At 43.9% G+C, this 23206-nt stretch overlaps 1 long non-coding RNA gene across 1 annotated transcript in view; it reads left to right on the plus strand.

Moving 5' to 3' along the window:
• Positions 1-9428: 9428 nt before the first annotated feature.
• The window catches only part of LOC126475416 (uncharacterized), a 96427-nt gene continuing 82649 nt past the window's right edge, over positions 9429-23206 (plus strand). Inside the window, exon 1 of the long non-coding RNA XR_007586725.1 lies at positions 9429-9645. This is a non-coding gene — a long non-coding RNA (uncharacterized LOC126475416). The remainder of the gene's footprint in view (positions 9646-23206) is intronic.

Raw genomic sequence — 23206 nt, forward strand, 5'->3', positions numbered from 1 at the left:
GATAGGACATCTGCTAAGACATGAGGGAATGACTTCCGTGGTACTAGAGGGGCCTGCAGATGGCAAAAACTGTAGAGGAAGACAGAGATTGGAATACGTCAAGCAAATAATTGAGGACGTAGGTTGCAAGTGCTACTCTGAGATGAAGAGGTTAGGACAGGAAAGGAATTCGTGGTCGGCCGCATCAAACCAGTCAGTAGACTGATGAGAAAAGAAATGTTCGGTTTGTGGGGTGCTCAACTGCGCGGTTATCAGCCCCTGGACAAAGTCACAATCTTTACACAGTTCAATCTCGGCACGTTCACGAATGATAATGAAATGATGAGGACCACACAAACACCCAGTCTCTGCGTAGAGAAAATCCCCGTCGTATCCGCTAGTTGAGACTAAACTTGTGGAGTTGATATTAGTCAAGAATGCCTTTAAGGCGACAAGACTCCACTAAAAGCACCATATTGAAATTGAACGAAGTCGTGTAATGAAGCTATGTGAAGTTCTCTGTTCCCTGTGCAGGAAGACTAGGCAGGAATGTAGCTGCTGTATATGATTGCTGGCAGTGGTGATCACGAAACTTAACTGTTGCAAGGAGACCAGGCTCTTACAGTCACATGACACTACCAAGAGGAAAGACCATCGCGTGCGGCGTTTGGCTCTGGTGCATCGCACTGCATCTGCAACAGCAACTATTATAAATCAGTTGCTTCGCCGGCCGGAGTGGTCGAGCGGTTCTAGGCGCTTCAGTCTGGAACCGCGCGACCGCTACGGTGGCAGGTTCGAATCCTGCCTCGTGCATGGATGTGTGTGATGTCCTTAGGTTAGTTAGGTTTAAATAGTTCTAAGTTCTAGGGGACTGATGACCTCATCCGTTAAGTCCTATAGTGCTCAGAGCCATTTGAACCAAATCGGTTGCTTCAAGGACAGCTCCGAGCCAGACTCCCAGAAGCGTGCATTCCATTGCTACCAAATCACCGCCACCTGCGACTCCAGTGGCGTCATGTGAGAGCGCATAGAACGGTAGGGTAGAGATCTGTCATATTTTTTGATGAAAGCTGGCTCTGCCTTGGTGCCAGTGATGTGAGCGTGTTGGTAAGAAGGAGGTCAGTTGAGGGCCTGCAACCAGCTATCCCAGTGCTGGACACACTGACCCTACACCTGGAGTTGTGGTCTGCGGTGTGATTTCGTATGACAGCAGGCGCACTCTCGTCGGTATCCCACGGACCTTGAATGCGAAATTTTACTTCAGTCTGGTGATTCGACATTTTTCCCTGAATAGCATTAAAGGGGGTGTTTTCCAGACGGTTAACGCTCGCCTACATACCGCTGTTTTAGCCCACCATGCTCTACAGGGGTTACCTTGACCTGGTCGATCACCAAATATGTCTCCAGTCGAGCACATTTGGGCCATCATTGACCGACAGCTTCATTGTCATCTACAAACACCGTTAAGTGTCCCTGTTGGTTGGTTGGTTAGTGGATTTTGTGGAGGAGACCAAAATGTGAGGTCGTCGGTCCCATCTGATTAGGGAAGGATGGAGAAGGAAATCGGACGCGTCCTTTCAAAGGAACCATCCTGGCATTTGCCTGAACGATTTAGGGAAATCACTGAAAACCTAAATCACGATGGCCGGACGCGGATTTGAACCATCGTTCTCCCGAATGCGAGACCAGTGTGCTAACCATTGCACCACCTTGCTCGGTAACTGTCCCTGTATTGACCGACCAAGTGCAACAAGCTTTTAACTCCGTCCCACACACTGATATCTGGCACCCGTACAAAACGATGTATGCACGTTTGCATTCAACAGTCTGGTGGTTACACCGATTTTTAGTGTGCCAGTATTTCACATTTGCAATGGTTTGTACCCCACTTACATTAACTGTGATCTTGCTGTGTTAATCACAAATATGTTATCTAGAAAAATGTATTCCCAAAATGTCGTTAATCAACATTAATTATTTTTTGTTGTTGCAATTTTTTTCTGTCAGTATAATATGAAATGACTGATTCTAGATGTGACACACTAATCCTATAATCAAAGGAACAGAAGATCAGAACTTAACAAGACACAAACGACGGTTGACGATAAGATTATCGCAGGTGAACCACACGACAGGATTGCGAACAAAGTGTCGGCCTTGACGTATTCAAAGGAACCATCCTGGATTTTACTTTACGAGATTAAGGGAATCCCTGCTAAGAATACATCTGGATTATCGAACGGGTTTTGAATTACTGACTTCGCTAGTTTTCCCACTCGACCACCTCAGTTGGTTTTAGTCAAAATATACCACGCATTTCCGTTTCGTGAAGTGCACAGTTTTGCACTTCACTACATTAACCGCTTTTTAGCAATCACTGCAACAGGCTGTTGTTCCGTCGAGACCTTACTGGGTGTCCATGTAATCACTGAATAAAATTTCCTCATTTAAAACTGCGTCATGTTCGGAAAGCTTGTGAATACAAGTAATACTATCAGCTAACTAGTTAACGCACACTCCCTAACAAGAGAAGTGAAGCATCGGAGGACGTTAGATGTCACCGTAAATTTGTACACGCACACACCATCAGTGGGAATACAAATGACTAGAGCTTCAACTCTCTGTGACATGCTGAACAGCCACCTGAGCGCATTAGTGCTGCTTGTATTTAGTGTTGTTACCAAGCCTAGAGGGGTACATAAAGGATGACAGCAGCGTCAGGTGTTAAATGATCCCTATGAAGGGAGAGAAATGACATGTACTCATATGAGACAGCGTTATCAGCCCCTGACAGAGTTTGAAAAGAGTTTGGTTGATGGTATCTGTTCGGCAGGCTGGTCGGATTGCGTAGTAGCCACATATGTGAGGTGTTCGGATGGAATGCGGCCCGATGATGGACTTCATGAGAATGTGAGGGCCAGATACTCATAAGGGTTGCGGTTGATTACGTCTGACTATGATCGCCAAATTGTGCACCCTTCACTTCGGTACTTGCCATCCGAGAACAAGTAGTGGATTACATTCAAGATTCTTTATTACCTTGCACCATTGTTCGGAGATTAGCAAAAGCCATACTTGGGTATTACCAGCCAATGCGCACGCTGCAGTATACACCACAACACGGCTGCTTTGGAGTGGTACCGTGTGGAAGAAGCGTGGAGTGCTACTGAATGTAACATTTTGTTCATCCATTAACCGCAGTTTCGCACTACCCCAGATTACCAGCGTTTGCGAATATGTAGCGACCCAGGGAGGGGCCCAATTCATCCAATGTGTTGAAGACGCACATCACTGTTAGTCCTGGCGTCATGACGTGTGGAGCCATTGGGTATGGCTACAAGTCAGATCTGGTAGTCATTGAGGGAATTCTGACTATACAACAGTACGTCAGGGCTACTCTGGGTTCTCATGTATTGCCTGTCATGCGACGATATCGTACAGCCATTTTTCAACAGGCCAATGTTCTTTCACGCATGGTATGTTTCTTTTTTAACTGTCTGCTTGATGCTGATGTGACCAGCAAGGTCCGCAACAGAACATGTGTGGGACAAGCTTCGACACAAACTCCATCCAATTACAGTCTTCTCCTTATTTTTCTTCTTAGCGTAGCTGTCCGCTTCGTCCGAAGCGATCATCATTGCTATTCTGCCTTTATCAGTTGCCATGCGAAATAGATCTTCAGAGCTAACATTAAACCAAGGTCTAAGGTTGTCGAGCCAGGAAAATCTTCTTCGTCCCGGAGGTCTCTCTCCGTCGATTTTTTAGTGTATGATACATTGAAGCAGCTCATATCCTCCTTTTTTGATTCCTCATGAAGTGGCCAAGGTATTGTAGTTTGCAACACTTGATGATGTTGATCAGCTCTGGGCTTTTGTTAATTCGAGGTAGAACCTCGACGTTTGTCACTTTTTGAGTCCATGATATTCTCACCCTTCTTCTGTACAGCCAGAGTTCAAAGGCTTGGAGTCTAGCAGTGGTTGCCTCTGCATGTGTCCATGTTTTCACACCACAAATGGTTCAAATGGCTCTGAGCACTATGGGACTCAACTGCTGTGGTCATTAGTCCCCTAGAACTTAGAACTACTTAAACCTAACTAACCTAAGGACATCACACACATCCATGCCCGAGGCAGGATTCGAATCTGCGACCGTAGCAGTCGCACGGTTCCTGACTGCGCGCCTAGAACCGCGAGACCACCGCGGCCGGCTTCACACCACACAAAAGAACTGAGAACACACAGCAGCTGAGGAGCCGTATTTTTGTTGAAACGTCCCCTGAGAAAAATTAATGAATTACTATGCTGATAAACATCTTATGTTATTTGATTTTCAAACAGCTGAGCAAAACTGAACGTACTCAGACATTCACTGAAGTGACACACAATATTTTTAGCGCAACGGAATCTGACTTTCAGAAATCCCTACAAAAGAATGGCCCTGACTAACAATAACCTATACCTTTCATGAATTCTTACCTCACAAAAATCTTTGTTATTCGAACTACTGCAATACAGCGAGCGCCAATACTACCAGCTAAATAAAAGATTCTAACTACTGAAGGCACTAACTACTGATAGGTATAGTTAGCAAATGAAAGATTTTGATAGAGAACAAACGATGTATTTACCTTAATAGTGTTCAAAAGTCATTATATATATATATATATATATATATATATATATATATATATACATCCAGTCTTACAAATTTACTGGTTCTGTCCAGATCATCTGCTCTCAAAACTCCGCCATCTCACTCCCCACATCCACCACTGCTGGCGGTTCACCTCCAACTGCGCACCGCTACGTGCTGTTAACAACCAACTGCCCAACACTACAATAGCAGTATTGCAACAATGCAGACCAGCCACAGACTGCACACAGCACAGTCAGTGATTTTCATATAGAGCGCTACATGGCGTTACCAACATATAAACTTAAACAGCCTACTTACATTGTGTCCATGGTAAGATCGTGACTCTTGAAGGCTGAGCTCATCGAGTTGAAATCACTCCTCGCTTTTCTGATGCGACACCATCTCCTGCGAGTTGCCTCAAACTTCGAGTTGTCCCAAGATTCGTTAATGATGGTGCCCATATACGGGTCCTGTGAAACCCACTCTATGCTTGTGCCATTGATGTACAGATTCACACCTCTAATATTCTTCCTGCTGATGATCATTGATTTTGTTTTGTGTCTGTTGATGTCCAGGTCGAATTTATTGTTTGTTTCAAAAATTTTGTTGTTCAGCTTCTGCAGCCCTTCCATTGTATCCGCAAACACCACGGTGACATCTGCATAACGAAAATTACTGAGTGTGACCCCATTCACTGAGATTCCTTCTTCCACGTCAGGTATAGCTTCTTTGAATATGTGTTCTGAATACAGGTTAAAGAGTATCGGTGATATTATAAAGTCCTACGTGACGCCACGTGTTATTCCCACTTGTTCTGATCTTTTCTCAAGACTGCAGATTGGTTCCAGTATAAAATGGCTATTATTCTTAGATCTTTCCATCAATTCCTGTTTTCTTTAGTACTTCTATCATTTGTTCACGCTTCACACGATTACATGCCGTCTGATAATCAACGAAGCAAGCAAATACATCACAATTGATCTCCCAACATCTTTGGATCAATACTTTTATACTAAATACTGCTTCTCCTGTGCCAACTGCATGTAGAAACCCGAACTGGTTGGGCGCTATTTGGACTTCACAAATCTTGTATATCCGCATGTGGATCACTTTAAGAAACAGTTTTAGCAGTTGGCTCATTAAACTGTTGTTACGGTACTCCGCACATACTTCGGCATTCGGTTTCTTAGGTAGAGCAATGAACTCTGATGTAAACCATTTTGGAGGGATTTTGCCCCACGAGCAAATGTGGTTGAATACTTCTGTGATCATTTTTACTTTTTCTTTATTGAGTAGTTTGAGGAATTCTGCTTTTACGCCATCTGGCCCAGCTGCTTTCCCTTCCTTCATTTGATGTATGGCCACTTCCAGATGACTTACTAGAATATCTGGTCCCTGCGTGTCTAATATCTCAGGTTGTTGCCTCCTCTGGTCATCTCTGAATAACTGTTCTAGATATATCTCCCACTCTCTCTCTCTTTTTCTTCCTTATTGATTATGAGGTTGCCACTGTCATCTACTAGCTGCCCACTGTTTGATTTGTGATAATTTCCTCATGCATGTTAAAATCATCATACCTACTCTGATAAGGCTCAATTCCTGCGCTTAATTCAGTTTTTCCTTGGCTTCTGTAAAGAATATTAATGAGCAATTACAACAGTTGTAGACCTGCTAGCCTGAGGAGAGGGTAAATTGAATTTATGACACAAAATCAAACCGAATCCTGCATAAATCCAGGCCAGATGGAGTGCAACATCATAATGAGAAGTGGATTCATACTGCCAGTTAATTATAAATGTATATATGTAATCACTAAAAGAATATGAAATACACCCTCAGTCCACATTGCTTCAAATCGTTTCCTCTTCCCCTTCTGGGTGCTTCACGCTTTTGTCGGCAGTGCATAATATGAATGGCACCGATTCCATCACTGCTGAGGCCCACGAGAAAGACAGGCCACGGCGCGTACTTCGGTAAGGTAGGCCTAAAATCACTCGCTCGCTCATCTTGTGAGGGACATGTGGGTGCTCTTCTGTCATTCTGCGCAACGGATTAATCAGAGATGTACCCTTTACCCTGTGGCTCCTGCAAGATGTAATTTCCACCCCCACACTACTACAGAAGTCAGACAGACGCTCCTAACGTTCTAAGGAGAAATGCCTGAAAAACGTTCAGCAATAAATATCTTCTGGAGTCGTCCGCTGTAAGGAAATGACACAAAAATTCACGGAATTTCTTACGTAACTAGTGGGATGCTTGGGTACTGGAGTAGTGGTAGTTAGTGTAAGAAAAATATGAAACTAACGAAAATTATTATTTTTTTTTCAAAAATTCTGACAAATCACAATGGCACTTTTAGTTATGAACTGAACAAATTATTTCCGGGTTATTTTTGGAATGTAAAGTTACCTCTTAAGGATAGGATTCATTAATGAAATTTCTATACAAAGTTTAAGATTGTTGTTGACTTGGCAGAATGGCTGAGAGCCGCGCCTACTCAACTTGAATAATTATCCGTTAGAATGTTGCTAGGTACAGTTGAGGCTGTCGTGTGTGAAATGCAGTGAAGTGTACTGTTGTGGAGGAAATACGGGGCTCGCAACAGCTGTAGCGCACATTAGCGTAAGCTGCGATGACTACTGTCTGCGCCGCTCACTGCTGACAAATAAGATAACTCTCGTTCTATCTGGATTGACCTTCTTCAGTCAAACTCTCCCTACACCTTGATGAAGTGAAGGACTCCTATTCGCCCCTAGTCTAACTATTGGCGTGGCATACCAGTCAGATAACGAGTCCACTGCGATGCCACTCCGTTCACACCGCACAATAAGTGTGGCGGCCAACACAGTGAACAAAGCTTAATCGCAATGACTCAATATAGAGTCGCACTGTGATTCGCTCTCGACAGAGGTGCTCTCCCATTGAGGTACTGAGGAGAGACTTGTTCTTCGCTCTTTGAGTTTGAGTACATATACGAGAGCACACGCTCTCGTTACGTGTTCTCGCTCCAAGAGCGACAATGGAATGTCCCCTCTCCACGCCAGACGTGAAGGGGTATATCTTTTTGTCTCTTCCATTACTCCTTCAGCTCAAGGCGACAGGCATATCGTCTGCCAATCAGCATTGCTCTTCTAAAACGGGAGAATGACGTTTCGTTTAAGGCGACCAATCCAGAAATCTGTAGCATTGGCGTTTGGCGTTTGCTGTCTCCTTGTGAAAACCTCCCACACAATGTAGCGGAATTTGCTTTTGAGCCGAACACGGGGTCGTTCTCCCTTTCACTTGGGCAAACGCTGTCTGCTCTAAGGGCGGTCACCGGCCGACATAGATAGGTTGACTCGTCCTCTGAAGGGACTGGCCTCCTGGCGTGCGGTTTGCCTCTCCCGAACTAAAAGCTCCTGTGACCGTCGTGTCTTGAATATGTGTGTGTATGCCAGCCTCGAGTATTGCAATCTCGGTGCGCACTTGCGATTTACTTGTTATTTGCAAATCGCTTACATGAATTCATGCAAAATTGACTTTATCTTATCGATTTTGGGTTCGAATGAAGGGTCTTGATGTGCAGAATATGTTTGTGAGGGCGGAATATGTAAGCAATGAAGGTCGGGAGACCACGAGGTCTTACAGTCTCAGCAGACAAAATGCATTTCTAAACCTGTTAATTGCATATTGTACTGGAATATGCTATTATGAACTCTTAATGATTAAGAGTGCTACAATAAAATTTATGATCAATAATCGATATAAATGATAATACGTCTTGTTTATGGCATTTAGTCTCTCTTGCTTAACAGTTCTCGTTTCATAAAAGAAGTGGTGCTTTATGCTACTAATAATCATTCTGACATGATTTTAATTTTATTGTACTCCAGCACAGCCACAACAAATTATAAGTAGGCCTATGGACTTCCGATCATTGTAGGACTAATAACAGTAAAACTCCATAACAGCAGATTCCAGTAGAAGATGCAATTGTCGTTTGTACATTCACTCCCAACAGGTGCAGAAACGTAGTTTGTCTGTTGAGCGAGCAAACGAGCTCAGGCCTACCTTCATGACGTACGCGCCACGGTCTGTCTTTCTCGTAGGCCTCGCATCATTGCATTGTGGCAGTGTATTTTAGTTCAGTTTCTGTACTTCACTCTTCATCGAGGATAACGTGGCGCATCTTGCCTGTACGGTTGCACCAATTAGGTGTCACAAGAGGAATGTATTTTCTTTATTATGTATCGGTGTGGTAATAAATCAAAGCTTTTAAAAAATACAGAAATACCAAATTAACTTGGATTCGTCTATCTATGGGACAGAGACTATAATGAGTCATAGGGCGAGATGGGTGGTATATCGAGAGAGCATCTGTGGAAAAAACTCACTGAAAACATCCTCGAATAGTGTAATTGGTATTGCATAGACCACAGAATACAGATGAACAAGTTCAGCATATAATTTTAGCATCTACTATCAATGCAGTATATACCATACAGGCAATAACAGATTGCAATTTCCTTCACCTATTCATAAGCTCTTTTTCAGAAACCTTACATCAACGTTCCTATACAAAAGATTACAAAAGCAGCTTTAGAAACAGCACACACATCACAGCACCTGATTCTGGAACACGATTTGTTTATCGATTTTATGGAACTGTGGGTGCGATGTGTTATCCATACGCGTGCTACTGCAAAAAGCACAGTAGCAAGGATCATCTACTCCTTAACCATTCTATGCCGAAAACGTGTTCCTTCTCCGAACCTGTTTGAAGTGCGTAGCTTTCAGGCGAGGACGAGCGTGCGGGAAGACCTCGACAGTCTGCGTCATTCGTCTGTGTGAGCAGTGCGAGTAAGCATGTGGTCGCGCCGGCTCTGCATTGTGCTGGCTGTACTAGCGGCGTTCGCCAGCGCGGAAGACGACGGGTCTTCGACAGAAGAATCCGTCACAAAGAGACCTCTTGCTGTCGATTTGCCGGACCGATGTCCAACTGGCACTGTTTCTGTTAACGATCAGTGCATCAAGACCGTCAGCTTACCACCGGTGAGTAAGTAGTTTACCTGTTCGAGTCGTTCAGCAATTTTTATCGGAACTTCAAGTTGACTTCGCGTCTGCAAGCGCTGTCTCATCCAGAGTTATTAGTGCATTAGAACATAAACTTGCAGTAGACCATGACCTGGATTAAACTCAAGTGATGGGACATGACGACACACATAAGTGAAAATTTAATTACTTCTTGGTTGTATAGTATTGTATGTCAACCGGGGAACTACAAACGATGGAGAGGCTCCGTCCCCGTCGCAGCCGCAGTGGTCCACAACCCCACGACGACAACCGTAGTCCACTTCAACCCTCCGCCGCCCCACACCGAACCCAGGGTTATTGTGCGGTTCGGCTCCGGTAGACACCCCCCCCCCTCCACTAGGGAACGTCACACACCAGACGAGTGTAACCCCTACGTTAGCGTGGTAGAGTAATGGTGGTGAACGCGTGCGTGGAGAACTTGTTTGCGCAGCAATCGCCGACATAGTGTAGCTGAGGCGGAATAAGAGGAACCGGCCCACATTCGCCGAGGCAGATGGAAAACCGCCTAAACGCCATCCACAGACTGGCCGGCTCACCGAACCTCGACAGAAGTCCGCCGGGTGGATTCGTGCCGGGGACCAGGCGCTCCTTCCCACTGCGGAAAGCCGTGCATCAGACCGCTCGGCTAACCGGTCGGGCTTAATTACCTCTTACTCAATTCACGAGCATTGTTATTACCTTTCTTGTTCTTACGCGTAAAACAGACACAAGGCGACACAACTGCAAACTGTAACCACGTAAACAAAAAGAATGCTTTAATTGGAGGCTATTGTCTCGAAATCTTTAGATGACTTTCAACCAGAACAAGTGGCCGGCATTGTCAAAGATTCACTTTATATTGCTAGTGGCCACGAGTAATGGAGGTTCGAATTTTGACAATGTCAGCCACTTGTGGTTGCGAAATATAAAAAAAATCGTCAAACTGACGTTGACCGGAGATCCCGAGACGATAGTCATCCGGCAATATGTTAACAAGTGACCACGAAAGCCTCTACAGTTTTGTATAAATGGCTACGTCACATTCACTGTAAATCATTTGACATCCACTTTTAGGTAAATGCCCCTTCTTCAGCTTTGTACATCTGTTGCAGTAAATCATACGTACTCAAGTTGCTCCTAATGTCTTCTAATCTCATCTATCAACATACCAATGAGTCATGCTACCTGTTCTTTCTTATGTCTTGCAAAGCAGCTACATACTTCTACAGTCCATCTACCGTTAATTTGCCTAGTTGTATTCCTCGATGGTCTCCATTTCAGTTACATCACTGTCATAACTACATCTTTCTCTCGAATGTGTTCCTTGACCCATTTTTTCGCTGAGGAACCCTTTGTTTTTGAACGTTTTTAATATCAGAACTTCAGGTCTCACGGCCATCGCTCGAAATTGGTAATATCCACTCTTAAAAGCCGGCCGGTGTGGCCGAGCGGTTCTAGGCGCTTCAGTCTCGAACCGCGCGACCGCTACGGTCGCAGGTTCCAATCCTGCCTCGGGCATGGACGTGTGTGATGTCCTTAGGTTAGCTAGGTTTAAGTAGTTCTAAGTTATAGGGGACTGATGACCTCAGATGTTACGTCCTATAGTGGTCAGAGCCATTTGAACCAACTCTTAAAAAAGTCTGACTGCAATTTTAGTTATAAAAATCGTATTTACTTCATCAAACCGCTGTCTATAACAGAATCATTAGGAACAGAGCACAATGAGTGAATATGGCGTAAGATATTATCAGTGTTCTTTTCACATGAGCAGTCTCGCCATTCATATTTATTATTTATCGAAACTACGGGAAACCTTAAATCACGATGCCCAATTGGAGTTTTGGAGCTCTCTTTTTGCGACTAGGAATCCAGTGGCCTGATGAGTGAGCCACCTCACTGTGTAACTGACGTAAATAGAAAACTTGAAGAGTTTCTGTAACTTCTGTATTACATTATGTCATTTATATTTCGATGCGTTGAATGTATAACTTGTGTTAGCCCTCTGCGTTCCAACTGCAGAATTACTTAGAATTGTTCAGTATAAACATTTTCATTAATGTTTAGTGTAATGTAAATCCTCGCGGATTACTAGCGTAGCATCAGCAGAGAATTCCTTAGAACCAAATCACCCCTCTGTTAGCCAAGTGTATTCGGCCAAGTTTTCAATATCAATTTCCATTTCTCTACGCATCTCCAAATATCTCCATGGTATTGCCATGGTTTTACGAAGTATAAATATTTACTAAAGAAAACCGTATAAACTATACTAAAATAGAAAACATAGTAATATAGTCTAGACAACTATCAAATTGGGTATTAGGATAAGGTATAAACATGTTATGAAACTATCATCCATTAAGTCTGAGGCAACCCATGATAATTAAAAGATAACCGATATTTTCTCATAGCCATACAACTAGCTCAACTGGCGCAGCTGAAGTTTTCATTTAACAGAAGAAGGCAGCTGGATGAATCTCAGATCGCAAACAAAAAATGAAAAAAAAGATTTAGAGGCAAGAAAAGCCAAAATTTAAAATATTTGTTCCTACAGTCATGAAGTTTATTTTATATCAAAATATCTTTTATTGTAAATTTTGTAAGGCATTCCTGAAAATGGGGCACAATATAGTTGTGAAGGTTTAATGCCCAGATATTTTGCTTAGTAGGGACTGTTTAACTATCTGGTTAAGACACGTAACATATTGGTGAAATGGCACTCACAACAGGCCATTCTATTGATTTTCTTTTCTATGTAGCAGCTAAGTGAGTGTAAATAATAAAACAATACGTCTGTTTGCCTTCTTCCGCCATATAACAATTGTTACTGCACCAGAGAAGCTACAACACAGCATTCGGCAGCGTGCAATCCGGCAATGGAGAACTATGTAGTACGAGTTTGTGACCTTTTTTTTTTTTTTTGATAGATAGTTTCTTACGTAGTCTACACGACGGTTCCATGTTACTGTCACTGCACAGTAACAAAAAAAAGTGAGTGAAATCTTAGGGGACTTAACTGCTAAGGTCATCAATCTCTAAGCTTACACACTACATAACCTAAATTATCATAAGGACAAACACACACACCCATGCCCGAGGGAGGACTCGAACCTCCACCGGGACCAGCCGCACAGTCCATGACTGCAGCACAGTAACAGACGTTATCCTTGTTCCAGGTACTATATGCGCTGTTTCTCAAAGATAATCCATCTTATAATCCAGATATGATTTCAGAATATCTGTACTAGTTTATTTTTCATTGAGTACTGCTTTTTGTGTCTGCTTACGGTAGCCTGTCTGTCTGCTAAAATGACACGTTCGTGAAAAATAGATCTTGAAATACAAATAACAGGCAAATGAGGTAGTACTCAAAGGAGACAAAGGAAAATACAGAATTATAACAAAAAATATTTCCCTGCCTTTCCCCGCGTCCGTCACTAACGGTGCTGGCGTTATCGGAAAATAAATGCAAATGATCATTGAATATGTGTAGTATAAGTGACATGGTACATCGCATAAGGTGGTGTGATTTCAGTAGTTCCTGTACAGTATCGCGATAGTTCTTTGTCCTATGTTTACCCAAAAGTATCTTGCAGTTGCTTAGGAGGTACACCCATGCCGAGCGGTTCAAGGCTCTTCGGTCCGTAACCCCGCTGCTGCTACCGTCGCAGGTTCGAATCCTGCATCGCGCATGGATGTGTGTGATGTCCTTAGGTTAGTTAGGTATAAGTTGTTCTAAGTTTAGGGGACTGATGACCTCAGATGTTAAGTTCCATAGTGCTTAGAGCCATTTTTAGAAGTACATCCAAGTCATCTTCCAACATCACTCAACAAATCAAGGAAATCTTCATCAGGCATTAATTAACTGGTATACCGTCCTACAAGTAAACCTTCCTTTATTTTGGGTTCACTGAACTTTGATTTCTTGCAAATACATGAATCTACGTGAAGTTTTTCCATGGATTTTTATCAATGGCTTTCAGTTTAGACGAGACCTAATTTAATGTGAACTACACATTGTCAGTCTCAGGCATAGTTTACTCAGAGAAGGCTATTTTCTCCATTATAGTAATTTTCCTGTATCTGCTGTGATATTTGCGTAGAACGTAGCAGTGATCTGTGTACTCGAGCTGCATGCGGATATGAGGGAATTGACCTTGTAATCTTCACCTATATGGCATTTGTATTTCTCACATTGAATAAGTGCGACTAGCAGTTCCCATATCTGTTCCTTGAATTACCTGAACGAGTACGGAACATAAGAAAATTTGCTCTCATTGTAGAGACGTACTGCTTTCACACTAACTGCGCTACAAACTGTAAACAATCGTCTCTCATTTAATCTGATCATACCAGTGTCTCCGTAAAGGACTCGATATTACTTCAAAATGCAAATAGTGTGGCTCATTTGATACACATAGACCCTGAAATGTTAAGTTGGCCTGCTGATCACCTTCGCTGACTTCTACTTGCCCGCCACTGTACTCAACTTCACCGAGTGTCACATTCTCAGGAAGCAGTGGTACCGGCAAAGCTTCCCTGTGACTTTTTTTTTCATCTCACAGTAGTAACTGCAACGTATGCCCTCAATTATTTGATGGATGTATTCCAATATCTGTGTTCAACTACAGTTTTTACCCTTTATGGTTACCTCTAGGTAACTTCTAGGACACCTCCTGTCCCTTCTTCTTGTTAGTGTTTTCCACAAGTTCCTTACCTTGCCGATTCTGCGGAAATAATTCCTCGTTCCTTACCTTATCTGACCACCTACTTTTCAATACTCTTCTGTAGAACCAAATTTCCAATGCATCATTGTCTTCTGTTCCGATTTTCTCACAGTCCATGTTGCACTACCATATAATGCTATGCTCCCGACGAATAATCTCAGAAATTGCTTTCTCAAATTAAGGTCTATGATTGGTTCAAATGGCTCTCAGCACAATGGGACGTAACATCTGAGGTCATCAGTTTCCTAGAACTTTGAACAACTTAAACGTAACTAACGTGAGAACATCACACACATCTATGCCCGAGTCAGGATTCGAACCTGCGACCGTAGCGGTCGCGCGGTTCCAGACTGAAGCGCCTAGAACCGCTCGGCCGGTCTATGATTGGTACTTGTACATTCTATTGGCCAAAATGACATTTTTGTCATTGCCAATCTTATGTCTTCTGCTTCTTATGTCGTTTGCCCTCGAGGTACCAGTATTTCATAACTTAATTTACTTCCTGCTCCCAGTTCTAATGTTAAATTTTTGGCTATTCTCGATTCTGCTACTTCTCATTACTTTCTTCGATTTACACCTAATCCATATTCTGCATTCGTTAGACTGTCCATTCCATTCAAGAGATCCTGTAAGACCTATATCAGTTTCACTGAGTATAGCTATGTCATCAGAGAATCTTATCACTGAAATCATTTCACCCTGAATTTTATTCCCAATTAATCCCACTTTTGAACCTTCCTGTCACTGCTTCTTTGATGTATTCATTGAGCAGTGGTGATGGAAGATTGCATTCCTGTCTTACAACCTTTTCATCCCGAGAACTTCGTTCTTGATCCTCCACTTTTATTGTTCCCTCATGCTTCTTGTACACACTGTACATTACTCAACTTTCCTTATACCTTACTCCTACTTTTCTCAGAATTTCGAACATCTTGCACCACTTCACACTGTCGACGCTTTTTACAGGTCAATAAATCCTATGAACGTATCTTGATTCTTCTTCAGTCTCACTTCCATTACTAATCGCAAGAGCTTCTGGTGCCTTTACTGTGGGCTCCTGCCCACTCTTCTCGAATAGGGAGCCTAAAGGATGCTGCATTCTGGGAATGCTATACAACAGTTCAAGCAAATAGCATTAGTACTTTTACTTCAATAAAGCAGATTGGCAATACGTAACTTTGAATTTACAAAGGTGTCGCAAGCGATGGGCGACATGCAAACAATTTAGAGTCCTTTGCTGTTTACAAGGTTCATGAAAACAGCTGATATGGATCACACGTCACTGCTATTGTAGTGCCGGCGTACTACTGTTCTAATAATGTCCTAATAATGTCCTAATAATGTCCTATTAATGTCCTAATACTGTCCTAATAGTGAGCGGCCGAGGCTGGCAGGTGCGGTGCTTACATTCCCTTCTCGTAGAGGCCGCTACTGTCGTGGTGCGGTCCTAATCAGCGCACCGCTGGCGAACGTTATCTCACCGCCTTCTCTTCTCTTGCATTCTTCATCTTCGTTCGGGCGCTTGCGGTTACGCCAGAACATTTACTTTTCGTAAAGCCAAACTGATGGCCATATAACAGACCTCAATTTTCTATTTCTTACTCTTGTCCCGTTAAACAGACGGCGAGATGATTCTTATGCTCCACGGGTCTTCCTATCTTTAGAACTGCGTGATTGATGTTTTTTCGAATGTTTTGTGTTATACCGCCATTCTCATACATTATACGCACCAAGGTCAGTAGTCGTGTTGCCACTTCCAATATTGATTTGAGAAATTCTGCCTGATTTGATCTGAAGTCCTCCAAAGCTATTTTAAATTCTGATTGTAATACTGTATTCCCTATAACTTTTCTGTCAGCTACTGTTTCTCTTTCTACCAGGTCATCAGAGAACACTTCCCCCTAATGCCTTCAGTGTAGTCTGTCCACCTATCCGCCTTCTACTCTGCGCTGTGGGAGGAAGGATAATTGGCCCCCATTTTATCGATGGCAATCTAAATGGTGCAACGTATGCTGATTTCCTACGTAATGTTCTACCGATGTTACTACAAGATTTTTCACTGCATGAGAGAGTGGCGATGTACTTCCAACATGATGGATGTCCGGCACATAGCTCGCGTGCGGTTGAAGCGGTATTGAATAGCATATTTCATGACAGGTCGATTGGTCGTCGAAGCACCATACGATGGCCCGCTCGATCAACTTATCTGACGTCCACGGATTTCTTTCAGTGGGGAAAGTTGAAAGATATTTGCTATCGTGATCTACCGACACCGCCAGACAACATGCGTCAGCGCATTGTCAATGCATGTGAAAACATTACGGAAGGCGAACTACTCGCTATTGAGCGGAATGTCGTTGCTCGTATTGCCAAATGCATTGAGGTTGACGGACATCATTTTGAGCATTTATTGCATTAATGTGGTATTTACAGGAAATCACGCTGTAACAACATGCGTTCTCAGAAATGATAAGTTCACAAAGGTACGTGCATCACATTGGAACAACCGAAATAAAATGTTCAAAAGTACCTACATTCTGTATTTTAATTTAAAAACCTACCTGTTACCAACTGTCCGTCTAAAATTGTGAGCCATATGTTTGTGACTATTACAGCGCCATCTATCACAAAGCGAAAAAAGTGGTCCAACTAAAACATTCATATTTCTTTACGTGCCACACGAATATGTAGAAAAAGTTGGGGTTCCTATTTAAAAAAAAAACGCATCTGATATCCGTTTGACCTATGGCAGCACCATCTAGCGGGCCAACCATAGCGCCATCTGGTTTCCTCCTTCAAGCTAGACAAGTTTCGTTCTTTGTAGTTCTTTCGTTTGACGCTTATTTCGTGAGATATTTGGCTCGGTCACGATTAATGGACCACCTTGTATAGCGTCAAGAAATTTCAAGCGTATCTCTTTCTTCCTTAATACTGCTGTACTCCAATTCTTTGCACGCTGGTACTTCCTGACTAGTCTCTTAAATTCAATCCATTCTTCATCTTACTGAATTGTGGTCTGAGTCTGTATCTAATTCTGGGTGCGCCTTATAATCCAAAATATGATTCCAGAAACTAACTATGATGTAGTCTTACTGGAATATTCCCGTATTTCCCGCCCTTTCGCAACCTATTCCTCCTCCTTTTGTGATTTTTTAACGGTATATTCGTAATTACCAGCTGAAATTTATTGCAGAACTCAATTAGTCTTACTCCTCTCTCATTTATTGTACAAAGTCCGTAACCTCCCGTATTCATTTCTTCTGCTCCTTCCCCTACAATAGCATTCCAGTTCCCGATGCCTGTTAGATGTTCATCGCCCTTTAGATACTGAATTAGCCGTTCTGCATCACCATATCCTTTCTCTATCTCTTGAGCCTCATCTTGGGACGTTGGCATCTGTACAAGAGATTCTGTCGTCGGTGTTGGCTTGTTGTAGATTCTGATGAGAACACCTCTAACACTGAACTGTTCACAGTAACTCAATCTCTGCCCTACCCTACCCTACCCTACCTTCCCACTCACAACGAACCCCCTATCGTTACACCATTTCTACTGCTGTTGATATTACCCTATACTCATCTGACCACAAATCCTAGCCTTCCTCCCATTTTACTTCACTGACCACCACTATGTCTATATTGAGTCTTATTTTCCCTACCACTTTCTAACTTCTGATATTTCACGCCCCGACTCACAAATAACGTTGTACTTTCGTTTATTAATCAATCATTTTTTCATGGTCCCCTCACCATTGGCAGAGCATTCCTGGAAATGCGAATGGGGGACTAGTCCGAAATCTCTTGGAAATGGAGAGATCATCATGATACTTTTTCAATTACAGGCCACATGTTCTGTGGATACACAACCCCATTGCCTTCTGCATCCTGATGCCTTTGATCACTGCTGAGTCTTCCGCTTTTAGGTTCAAAAATGGTTCAAATGGCTCTAAGCACTATGCGACTTAACACCTGAGGTCATCAGTCCCCTAGACTAAGAAACCTAAATAACCTAAGGACATCACACACATCCATGCCCGAGGCAGGATTCGAACATGCGACCGTAGCAGCAGCGCGGTTCCGTATTGAAGCGCCTAGAACCACTCGGCCACAGCGGCCGGCCCGCTTTTAGGGGTAGTTTCCCACCCCAAGGGCAAAAGATTGTCCTGACCCTGTGTGAGCTCCTCCGCCCTCCTTCACAAGGGCGTTGGCAGAATGTGGCGTGACTTCTTATCTTGGAAGTCTTCGGTCACCGTTGCTAATGATTTTTGTTCAATATGTAAGCGGTGGCGGGGTTCGAACCCGGGACCGAGGACGTTTCGATTAGTAATCAAAGACGCTACCCTCTTTTTTTAAGGGCTTTAAGATGTAAGGTCGTGGTTAGTGGAGGCAAAGATCCTCGGGATGTGGTCCAAGGGATGAAATGATGTTTACTAATTCTTCATTTTTATTTGTATTTTATTTTAATATATTTTTTGCGAGTTATAGATGCAAAACACAACATTAATAAACTAAAGGTACCGTTTAACACATCCAAACGTATACGGATAGATTTAATGGATTCGCTAGCAAAAGAAAAACAGGACTCTGCAACGGCTCAGTTCGAATGTATCCAGGTCAGCTTCTCGCTAACTTAGAATCGTTATGTAGTCCCTTAAGTACATCAGGCGTGAACATTAGTTCCAGAATCTTGATCTGCCACCTCATTTCACTTCTCGCACCCAGAACACCACAGCTAACCGGAAGTTCCGTGAATAAATAACCCAAGTAATTAGCAAAACGTGCTCTATATAACCCGTGTCGCCGCAAGATCATTTCTTGCACTTGCTGTATGTACCAGAAGTCCATGACGTCCTAGTCAAAGTAGCGACACATATAATACCTCGCCACCACCTTTATCCGGTTTACGTCGTTTGTCCTGGGGGGCCGGCCGGGATGGCTGAGCGGTTCAAGGCGCTTCAGTCTGGAACCGCGCGAGCGCTACGATCGCAGGTTCGACTCCTGCCACGGACATGAATGTGTGAGATGTCCTTAGGTTAGTTAGGTTTACATACTCCTAAGTTCAAGGGGACTGATGACCTCAGATGTTAAGTCCCGTAGTGCTCAGAGCCATTTGAACCATTTTTGTCCTGGTGGTGGGAAAGTATGTTTCGTGCAGGAAGAGTACTTCGTCAATTTTGATCACCGTGTGGGCTGTACGAGGTAAAAGGGCGAACATTTTCGTCGTGAGAAGCCAACACTCGATTGCCGTGCCACAAACAGAACGTCGGATTCGACGACTGTACAGTGGGATGAAGTCGGCGTGTCGACCAGGTGAATAGAGGGCAGTCATCGACCGCAAATTTGCCGTTCATCGCTACGTACCACAAAGTACTTACCTCCGTAGAAAGAGAGGGAAGAAGAGCTTTTCTCCATATGGCCTGCCAGTGCATTTCCCGGTACTTTTGTTCGACCACGTTGCGAAGATGCTGTTGAAGCAAACTTCGATCTACATCTTTCGTTGTGGGCAGCCTGATCTCCGGCAAAACACACTTAATGTAACTGTAATGGACTAAGAAGACCTGAAGAGTGCGAGCGGTGCCGTGATGTGGCCAACATTGTCTGATGCGCAGAGTGATTGGGGAGGTCGGGGCACTTAGTCGATAACAGCGCCCATAAAGGTGACGAGCTCGGCTCTCCAAAAGCGTTGCAGCGCACTAAGAAATATCGCACGCGGCCTGCTCCTAACTCTTAGGAGTCCCATACCCCCCTCTCTCAGTGGCAGAGCAGCGTCAATGTATCATAGCGGATTTTAAAAAAGGAAGTCAGAGCTCATTAAATGTTCGAATTCTAACTGTAATGCGATAACGGCGGCTATTAGGTTGACGCGATCGTTGTGGGCAACGGCAGTATTTGTGCCTAATGACCTATTTTTGGTGCCAAATGGACGTTGACATGCTGTGCATTCTGGAACATATCTGTTGCCGGCAGTGTGTGTTGTCGTATCAATGAGCAAATCTGCCGCAGTAGGAGTCGATAATTGTCCGCTGCTGTACGTCGTCTATTTCCCAGACACTTGAGAGTGGACACGTAGGTAATGGACACTGCTGCCCCTGACGGCAGCCCTCTGCCCACTTCCATACATCATATCTTTAGTAGGTTAGTGTTACTACTCGCCACCGCCTCATACTGCTGAAGCCATCCCAGCGCCACCTGGATGTCGTCTCCTGACCTGACCAAATGAACGACGACGCCAGCGTGTGCGCGGCATAGGAGAGAGGCGGTCCCTAATTGGACGCCTTCAAGACGCCGTCAGTGTATGTGTAGCGTTCGTGCAACAGTGACTGCTGGTAAGATGACCGAAGGGGGAAACCTTGCCACGCTGAGCGCTGTATTGTGATAGGCTCTGAGCCAGCATCGTTTACCAACACTATCGAGCGTGCACCGAGAATCAACCGCACGATCGTCTCTACAGATATGAGGTTTAATCCCATCCGTTCCATGACCGCACGAAGAGACACATGGGCCACGCGGTCGAAAGCTTGATCGAAATCCACTGCCACCAGGGCTCCTCGTAAGCTACATGCCGTTATCAATGCTGTGAGATCAATGTATGCCACTAGTGCCGTGTGTATTTTGCACTCCGCACCTAGACACGTTTGATCGTATTTTGTTCTTTACTGCCGCTTGAAGACGGACACAAAGAATACGTGCAAAGATTTTGTGGTCTACGTTCGATAACATCAAAGGCCGGTAATCTTCTACGACTACAACGGTTATCACAATACCCTCTGTGAACTCGGTTGGGAACAGTAACGTAGGTGTGAAGACTTCATTGTACATCTGTAACCATGTCGTTCCCATATGAAGAGCAAAGGTGTGGTAGAACTAAAGAGGGAATCCGTCCGGTCCTGAGATTTGGTAAACGCACCACACCTTAGACCAGTGTCCAGATCATCAACGTTAATTTCAGCCTTAAGGCAGTCCACTTCATTGGAATGCTTGGACGCTGGCATTACTCGCAGTACCCCTGCGTGTCCAGCTCTGTCCAGCTGATCCTCAGCATAGAAACAGCGATAGTGCTGAGTGAAAATAGACGGAATAATCTTCCGTAACGTGGCCCGCAATCCAACGGTTATTTCGACGCCCATATAAGTGTACGCCCCCACAGCCGCCTTTCTCTCACTACATAGTGTAATGACGGTCGTTCGTCGCCTAATCCTTCGAACATCCTCGCTCGTGCTTTACCTCCTTTCATATTCACTGCTGTAAAAAGCAGCAGTTGTGCGTTGATATGTTGAACAGCCCGCTGGCGGTTGTTGGACGGAGTCTGCGTCACCAACTCACGTAGGGCTCTGAAATAAAATTCGGAAGTCGTCCGTTGCCAGTGTGAGTTATCTTCGAAAAATAGTGTGAACGTTCTGCGTAGAGCGTTTCACACAGCAGACCCCCATTTAATACACTGACGCCACGTTTCTTCAACCTCCTGGAAAGAGTTCCATACACCCTTGCTACGCCATGTACTTTGTCGTGGCAGAGCGCTGGTGCAGGTGTAAACCTGATAGTCTATACAGGCCATAGGCCACACTTAGCGTCAATCCTAGCGCTGCGAAGCCCACGCGCCACACTTGTCGTCTAGCTGAATGGCTTGTAAGGTACGCATTTCCGTGGCTGTAGCCTCTGCTTCTTTTCCCAGGTGTCATGCAGTGCAAGGCCCCGGACCAGCATTTGTAACGCCGGGCAGGCGACGATGTGTGGGCGTTGGTCCAGTGAAACAATGCAGGAACTACAAGTGGATGCCCAAACGTCGAATCGAACCCAATGTCTCAAAAGCTAGTAGAAGAACTTTTCATGTTCCAAAGGAACATTCCACCGTTCTTTTCAGCACTACAGGCACTGCCCTATCGCACTTATCCGGCGATGCCCGACAGTGACTTTCAGTTAAAATGTGCTCACTTGTGAGGGAACTACATAGTGAGTGTTCGAGTAGAGGCTGTGACGAGGCAATGTGGAAATTTGAGTATGGCCGTTAATCGTGCACGAATAATCAAAGCGGTTAAGTTGACAACTCGTGTAAATCAGAAAAACTGGGTTCGCGTCCCGCTCCTGCCCAAAATTTCATTGTCGTCATTTCCTTATATAGCTGATGATGGTCATATTCGCAACTGCGAACACATTTAGTGTATGTGATTCGTATACTTCACATATCGCGTGACACCACGTCATGTGACGCAATAGTGCTGCCCCTAGTGCATAAAGTGAAAAATAAAGAGTGTGTGACGTTAATGTGTATGGGGGTAACGCAACGATGTGAATGACACCCCTTGATCAAAAAGCCACGCCAATAAATGCCGCCTAAAAACCACCGGTTTTCTTGGAGTAAACTCGTTTTACTTTCACCTCATCTTAAGACACTTAAATTTACAAACGCGTCATAAACATTGTTTCTTTGCTTCTTTGTTAGAACACAAATTTGACATTTACATCGTAAATGAAATGTAGAATCAAATGCATCGAAGTTAATCGCAAAAACAGCTTGATGTTTATGGAATCCAGTGGCATTTACCACGAATGGGAAACAATTGGCGTGTAAATCCGATTAGCCGTCCACTGTAACCGAGCAGTTGTAGGCGCTTCAGTCTGGAACCGCGTGAGCGCTACGGTCGCAGGTTCCAATCCTGCCTCGATCATGGATGTGTGTGATGTCCTTAGGTTAGTCAGGTTTAAGTAGTTCTACGTTCTAGGGGACTGATGACCACAGACGTTAAGTCCCATAGTGCTTAGAGTCATTTGAACCATTTTGAAATCCGATTAAGGAATGAAAATACAATGTTGACTCCT

The sequence above is a fragment of the Schistocerca serialis genome, chromosome 4 (genome assembly GCF_023864345.2).
Source record: "Schistocerca serialis cubense isolate TAMUIC-IGC-003099 chromosome 4, iqSchSeri2.2, whole genome shotgun sequence".
NCBI classification, from domain to species: domain Eukaryota; kingdom Metazoa; phylum Arthropoda; class Insecta; order Orthoptera; family Acrididae; genus Schistocerca; species Schistocerca serialis.